An 8,821-nucleotide genomic window follows, 5' to 3' on the forward strand; every position below is an offset into this window, starting at 1 on the left:
GTGAAAATGCTATTTATCACACAATATTTTCAATGCTAGTAACCCAAAAACTCACTAGAGAGAAATGCTTTTGATCAAATCTTTTGCATACAATAGAACCACTCTAGCACAACAGTGAACAAGGAACCATCCATAAGTTATTAAACTACAATTCCCAGCATTCCTGACCACTGTCCATACTAATGGAACTTCTGGCACCTCATTTAACAAACATTTGAAAGACCATCATTTCCAACTCTATCCTGGCATATGCCAACAGAAATAGAAAAAAAATCAAGATTAACATCAGATTCTGCAGAACTGATGCTTATCAACAGAAACAATATTAAGCTATTAAGGTTTTTTTAACACCTTTTTTTCTTATTTAAGGCCAGCTGGCACATCTGGAATTTAAATACATGCAGTGGGTACATTCACCAGTGGCTCCTATGAGGAAATTTGGCAATCACAAATACTCATTTACCAAATTACAGACTGTAAATATTACTCGCCAACATTCTTTCAACACTCTTTGTAGGATGTTCTATCTTATTTCAAATTTCTTTTGTCTCTTTTTTAAAAGCTGGTAAGCACATCTCCAAGCAAAGCCAGTTATCCTTTTTATTTTCTAATGCTATGAAGCTACAGAAGGGATACAGCCAGTTTGGTCTAGTGGTTAAGGTACCAGGCTAGAAAGCATGAGACTATGAGTTCTAGTCCTGCCTCAGGTGTGAAAAACAGCTGGGTAATCTTTGGCAAGTCATTTTTCTCTCAGTCTAACTCAAGTCATGGGGTTGGATATGTTTAAAATTTGGTGTTCTTTTTTAAAATATATTTTATTGATTTTTTGCAATAACAATCTTTGGTGCTTAGTAAACAGTGTGTTGTCTGGGTTCATTTATTTGAAAAAATAATAATTAATTTCTATAATTCCATGATCAATATATTGTTTCCTTGATCTTCCCTTCTTCCAATGGTAATCTCCTTTGTCAATATTAGATAAATATAATAATATTTTCAATTCATACAAGGTTGGATATAAACATTTTTGTGTTTGTACAAATAACAATGACATCCATATATAACATCTTTTCCAATTAACCTATGTTGCAATTGTATTTCTAAAAGTCATCTTGTTAAATCACTATGTGTTCTGTTTTCAAAATTATTATGTGAGCTTAATTTCCCCTCAGTATTCAAATCATTCTTCTCTGTCATAATTCTGTCAAAATTAATTACCTTTAAATGTCCAAACTTTCCATTCACATACATCATCCTAGTATTTTAACATTTTATATATTGTAAAAAAATACTATACTACTTATATCTTTTATCCCTCTTACTATAGGGTCCCTTTATATCCAAAATTATTCTTTTAACCATATTCAAACAAATGTTTAATCATGTAGTATTCCATCTGGTAAGTAAAATCAAATCTCTTAAGTCTAACTCTAGCCTTCTTCTTTTGCCAAGTAGCTTTCCAAGTTAGTATGTTCCGTTTGCCAGGAAGTTCCTGTATTTTTGTAAGTGTTGTTGGGAGTGAGAAAGACAAGTTGACTAGGATATACACTTTTTGTCTCCCAGACTCTGATGATTTTCCTGGCATCTCTATAATTCATTTTGTTAAATCTTCTTTCTTATCCTCGAATTTGTTTTGAAATCCTGATGCATAAAACATCTTTTCCATTTTCATAGTTGTGGTAAAATCTTGTAGATTTTTTCTATTTGTGTTAAGTTGTAGTTCTCTTCATTTGTAGCTTCCCTATTTAAGTCACTTTCTTCTAATTTGTGTTCTGTTATCTGATTTGTTTGTTCATTTTTTATCATTTTCTGAGAGTTTTTTAATTATAAGTTTAGATTGAAGATGTGCTCATTTATGTCATCAAAGTCGTTTTTGATCTCATCATGGTTTGGTACTATTGTCATTGGAATCTGTCATAGCATTGCGCACATTTTCTCCTGAAAAGTACTTGCCTTGTCCTGGAGTATTACTCCTGCAGACTTCTGATGTTCCAGGCTAGATCTTTCAGAAGGGTATATTAGATGTGATTTCCTGTCCCTTTTAGATAAATATGCAATATCCATTTTGTCTCCCCCCTCCAAATAGTCTTTCACCAGTACCATAGTCTGTAATTAGTCCTATCAAACCAACCAATCTCAAAATCCAAACAATCAAATCTTATATAGTTCTTATCTTTATATATGGTTTTTTTAATCCAATGTGTTTCCAATTGTCAAGGCATCAGTGAAAGCAGTATTTTATAACAATTCTTCTATTCAGAGGTCAATTATCAACCAGTCAGAGTTGCAATCCAGAATTTTTAGCCACCTTGAAGCCTTCTAGTAAATTCCCTCCTAGAAGATTAGCCAAGAATCAAAGTTTTTCTTTCTCTGCTAACAATTCTTGAGCTTAGTCAACAGTTAAAGTTTTCTTTTTCTGCAGGCACTTTTTAAGCTTATAGCTGTCCCAGTATGTTTTCTTTCTTTGTTCCCAGCTGTTTTCTATTTAACTAAGGTTTTTAAACTTCAAGGGAACAGATTATTCTTTGTTTCTGGGCATCTTGCCAATTTCTGAATCAGAGTTACTGTTGTTCTATGCTCTAATTCTCCACTAGATGTCAGTAGTTATTTATTTTCCAACTTTTCCAAATAAAAAAAATATTATTTATAATTTCATTGAAGCTCTTTAGGGTGTAAAAGCTTAAAGTTTTTCTTAATTTTCAAATTTATCCAGACTATAGTGATTAATTTCATTTCAGTATATTTCTTTCCCCCTTAGAAGTTAATTTACCACTTCCATCTATGGAGGGGTGGAGATTTCTTGCTTGGGGGATCTTTTCCAGGGAATCAGTTACATAATAGGAGAAAAAAGATCGATATTCTCACCCAGTTTCAATTACCCTGTTCACTGTTGTTCTGGTTCGTGCTTTTGTACTTCGGCTGCTGGTAGCTTGGGCTAGACACTGATGTACAGCTAGCCTTTCTCCTGTCAGGTTGGAGGGCTTCCCCTGGATCGAACAGATAGACTGCTATCTTTCCCCGATCATCGGGGCACCCCTCCTTCTTTGTTGCCTCTCTGGGGCGACTTTTGACCCATTTAGGGTCCCCTGGCAGGCAAAATCAGCTGTGGGGTGCGGAGCCCTGCAATTTATCAGCCACAGCACTATGGGGCAGAATAAATAAATAAATAAATAATTTTATTTGTATACCGCCCTTCTCCTGAAGGACTCAGGGCGGTGAACAGGGCAAACATATAAAAATACAAAATACAAAAATTAAAAAGGAATTAAACAAGATGCCCAAGTTAACAATAGATTAAAATACATTTAAAACAACAATAAAATCCAAACCCATCCCCCATCAGGCCAGGCCGGCTTGCTCGAACAAATAAGTCTTCAGATCGCGCCGGAAGGAGCGAAGGTCGGGCGCCATCCGGAGCTCAACTGGCAAATGGTTCCACAATTCCGGCATGCCCACAGAGAAGGACCTCCCCCTGGGGGCCACCAGGTGACATTCTCTGATCGGTGGCACCCTGAAGAGGCCCTCTCTGTGGGAACACACAGGGCGGAGGGAAGTTGACGCCGGCAGCAGGTGATCCCTAAGGTACTCCAGACCCATGCCATGTAGGGCCTTGAAAACCATTACCAGAACCTTGAATCTTACCCGGAAGACAACTGGTAACCAATGCAGCTCACGGAGCAGAGGTGTAACATGGGAGTATCGGGAGACTCCCAACACAACTCTCGCGGCTGCATTCTGTACCAGTTGGAGCCTCCGAGTGGTCTTCAAGGGCAGCCCCATGTAGAGAGCGTTGCAGTAGTCTAAACGAGAGGTCACGAGCGCATGAGTGACCGTATGTAGGGCATCCCGGTCTAGATAGGGCCGCAACTGGCGCACCAGGCGAACCTGGGCGAAGGCCCCCCTAGTCACAGCTACTATGAGATCTTCTAAAGAGAGCTGTGAGTCTAGGAGGACTCCCAAGTTGTGAGCCCTATCTACGGGGGGTAATAGCTCACCCCCCATAGAAAGAGATGGAATATTCTGAATATCCCGAGATGCCGATACGCACAGTCACTCAGTCTTGTTGGGGTTGAGTCGAAGCCTGTTTCTCCCCATCCAGACCCGAACCGCCTCCAGGCAACGGGACATCACATCGAGGGCATCACTGGGGTGGTTTGGGGTCGAAATAAAAAGCTGATGATACCCAACTCCAAAAGCACGACTGATCTCACCCAGCGGGTTTCATGTAGATGTTGAACAGGAGAGGCAAGAGGACCGACCCCTGAGCAACTCCACAAGCGAGAGGCCTCGAGGTCAACCTCTGCCCTCCTGCCAACACCGACTGCAAACGTCCCAGGAGATAGGAGGAGAACCACTGAAGAACCGTGCCTCCCACTCCCAATCCCCTGAGATGCCGCAGCAGGATACCATGGTTGATGGTATCGAAAGCCGCTGAGAGGTCTAATAGGACTAGGACAGAGGAATATCCCCTGTCCCGAGCCCTCCAGAGATCATTCACCAGAGTGACCAATGCCGTCTCCGTGCTGTACCCGGGCCTGAAACCCGATTGGTACAGGTCTAGATAATCCGCTTCATCCAGAACCAGAGGGAGCTGATGCGCCACCACACTCTCAACAACCTTCACAAGAAAGCGAAGGTTGGAGATCGGACGAAAGTTGTTTAACACAGCTGGGTCCAAGGCAGGCTTCTTGAGGAGAGGTCTCACCACCACCTCCTTCAAGACGGCGGGGAAACTACCCTCACTCAAAGATGCAGATATAACCGCCTGGAACCAGCCTTGTGTCCCCTCCCGGGCTGCATAAACCAGCCAGGAAGGGCACGGATCCAATAAACATGTGGTGGAGCTCAGCCTCCCCATAATCCTGTCCACTTCCTCCGGAGTCACAGGATCGAACTCCTCCCAGATAACATTGACAAGACCACCCGTGTCCCAATCGTCAGACTCTGCCCAGTCGGAGTCCAAACCGGTCCGAATCCGAGCGATTTTGTCCGACAGATGTTGACTAAACTCCTCGGCACGACCCTGCAAGGGTTCCTCCCTCACCTCCTGATTAAGGAGGGAGCGGGTCACCCTAAACAGGACGGCCGGGCGATTATCTGCGGACGCGATAAGGGTAGCGAAGTGGTGTCCTTGTCTTGCTTCTGGACTTCCCAGAGAGACATTAGGTTGTGAAAAAACATGCTAATCCATATAGGCATTTGGGCTGATCTAGTAAGGATGTCCTCATATTGCTGTATTTAAAAAAATTGTAGTGTTCAAAATTAGGATTTTGATGGTGATGGTGGGGCAATTCAGAGAATTATAAAGCCTTTAACAGCATGAATGCTTCATATTTCAGGAATGTGTATCCAGTATCAAAATATGAAGCTTAGGACTGAAAAGAATTGTCAGCAAGGTCCAGACAAATTATTGTGCTGCATCACAAAATTATTAGATTGTTTTCCAACAGCGAAAGCATTTTTGAGTATCCCTGTCCTTTTTAAGGTGGCCCATATGAAAGTTTGCAAAGCAGAGTGAATGTTCAACAGACTGCTTTGTTTGTAAAAGTTGCATGGCAGGAAGAATTCCACCATTTCAGCCTTTTCTTAAATGGAGATACAGGCACAGAAGATGCTTTCCCAGAATTCTTAAAATACAAACCTCTGATTGGGGAAAATAGGCATTTCTAATTGCATAAAAGAAAGGCACTCTAGATTGGGGTGCAGCTCCAACAATTATAGGAAGTCTGTTTACTCAGGAAAAGGGACATTCAGAGCTTTGTAAATCTTTGGCCAGGAACTCAGTCTAGTGGGGGTGAGGTGTTGTCAGCATCACTAGCTGGCTGAACAAATTGTACTTTCTGAAAGCTATTCACTACTGTACCAGCATTTGGGGTCTCAGCTATTTTCAGTTGCAGTTGCTGATCCAAAAGAATAGTGCCATCCTTATGACAAGCAGAAATACAGCAGTTTTTTTAAAATAAAAAATCTTGTACAAGAGATGCAGTAATTGGGGAAAATGATATGCATTGTCAGCCATATGCATTTGCTTTGGCTTTTTTTTAAATGTGCTTATTCCCATTTGAGGGGAATAGAACATGTCAACCCCATCCTACCTAAACTTCAATGTATGTCTAGTTTGGATAGAGAAGTATATTCACAGACTGAATATTTTTATTAACTTGTTTTCATTGTTTATTTATAGCCCTCTTTTTTATTTTTATAAATAACTCAAGGTGGCCAACATACCCAATTCTCTATCCTCCTCTTATTTCCCTGGAGCAGAATTATTTAAGTTTCAAGCTGAAATCTGTAAAGGTCTACTTACCATAAAATCATAGGATCTGAGAGATGGAAGGAATCATTTAGGCCATCTAAGCTCCCAGCTCAGAGCAGCAATGTAAAATAAATTAACTGTAACAGATGATCAAATAGCTTTAAAAGTTTTTTGGGGTAAATGGAAAGGTAGATGAATGGTTTCAACAATTATTTGACACTGGCAACAGGTTGGCAGGACCCCAAAGGTACTGTATGAAGATATTGTACTGCCATGTTCACACAACATACTCTGGGTTTGGATAATCCTTTGAATCATACACTGGTGTTTAAATCAACAACTTCCTATTCCACAAAAGAGCAAGCCAAAATTAACCAAATATATCATGGTGAGTGAATTTACCTGTTAGCTCTGCAGTTATTCTAGTTAAACTTATTGTAGTAAACACAGCATGTTTGTCATGATAAGGCACTGGTATATCTGGTCTACTATACACAGCGCTTTGTACTTCTTGATGTCTTGGACAAAGCTCTTTTCCATAACTCTTAAATAAGAGCACTGGCAGTGAAACCAATTCTGGGGTTCTTGCCATACAAAGCATGTGTGGTACACCTTGTGAGGTTCTATCTAGAGTAAACCCATTTTATTAAAATAACAAAAATGAAAGGTTATGATATACAGAAGGCATAGGGAATGGCTTTGAAGGATAGAAGAAGGAGCTGCTACCAAGGCAATAGTCAATTAAATGGAGCTTGAATCCAGGCCAAACAATTTGAGAAAACATCCCTAGTTCATCTGAAGATAAACTAAAGGAGAGGGAGGCATAGTCAGACTTGCAAGATTCTGTTATTGTTGTCCTGACCTACTTGCCGTTGGTTTCTTCTGGTTTACTTTGTAGGGCCGACATCAATCTTGCAAATCTGAATGTGCTTCCTCCTCCCTTATTTTTTTTCCCTGTATACTGATACAAATTAGGGAGGAGCTTATTTGAAATGTTTTCTTGGCCTGGGCTCAAGCCCATTTATCTGACCATTGCTTTGGTAGCTCTTATTTCTCCAGTCCTCAAGGCCATTCCTTCTTCCCTATACATGATGATCTCAATCCAATTCTTTTAATAAATCTGTTCTAAGACTGGATTCAAATTGCAGCTTTAGGTCTGGGTGCCTCATAACTATATCTTAAATCATATATCATGCTTAGCCATGATGTGGTTTGATTTTGGCTTAGCTTTAAGTGAGACCCATTGATAAACTACAGTTTAGCAGAAAGATCTTAGCCCAATGTATATTCTTGTCATAAAGCAATTCCTGCTGACAACCACATGGTGGCCATAAACTCTAACACTTGCACCAAGTTCTTAGTGACTTTGAGCAATTCATTTTCAATGGATTTTTACTTTCTGTTAAAAGCAGGAATTTCTTTCTGTCAGCCCCAGTGATATACAATCCTTTTCCAGGGAAGATTGAAAGTACCAAATTTTCCTTGCTAGCTTCCCGCAAACAAATTGTATCATTTAAAAAGACCTGTAAAAGGTACGTTTGACATTTATTAAGACTCATTTTGCTGTCTTTATCTGGCCAATTTTTATAACATGTTGCTTCCTTAATATACTTTTACTGTTCACTGCTGTGATATTATAAACAGAGGTTATGAAATATGCATTTCAGTTCATAAACTGTAGTGCAATAATGTATATATTTCTTCAATAAAACTAAAGAAAGTTTATGAATCAGATTTAAAAATGAAACATTAGAAAACTGGCAAACATTAGAAAACAGGAGAAATTCAGCAAAATATAACATTGAGGGAGATGGTCTAGAAACATGAAATATAAATGTATGAATGAATGAATGAATGAACATGGCATGAGAACTCTGTTTCATTTATCATAATTGCTAAGAGAACATAAATTAGAGGGAATAATATTTGTTTGCAATTAAGTCCAATTTGTCAACCTAATTTCTACTTTTAATACATCTTCGTCCTTCTGTTTTGGAGTTGCCAAAAGGAATTTGGTAACCAAGTGGTTCTGCTAACAAGAAGATACAATCCTAATGGGTTGCATATTAGCAATGCCTGCTCTGTAGCAATTCAAGCAGGTCAAGTAGGAAAATAGTTGTGGGAACACTGCCATAATCCTAGCCCTGCTCTTCTTGGCAGAGTAGAGTCAAAGTCATGTTGTCACTGTTGGGTTTTCTAATGGACAAGAATTCCTATTCAACTCACTTAAATTGCACTTCAACTGGAATTAAGGATAATTTCTTTGCAATGACATGCACTGTACAATGTGTAGACAGACATAAGAAGAGATTTAGGTTTTACACATACTATATTTCTACAATAGTAAGGGGCTAAAGATTTGGCAGGAGAGGCAGTATAGAGTAGATTTCCTCAAATCATTGCTCCCTGAATGCATAGTACTTCAACTTCCATAACCATAGTAGGAATTATAAGTATTAAAGTCTAACCTGTCCGAAAGGCATCACTTTGGAGAAGGCTGGCATAGAGTTTTATTCATATTAATGCATCTCATTTATCATCAAAGGTATTTCTCTTCACTTCAGG

This window comes from Vipera ursinii (genome assembly GCF_947247035.1).
Source record: "Vipera ursinii genome assembly, chromosome: 1".
Classification (NCBI taxonomy): domain Eukaryota; kingdom Metazoa; phylum Chordata; class Lepidosauria; order Squamata; family Viperidae; genus Vipera; species Vipera ursinii.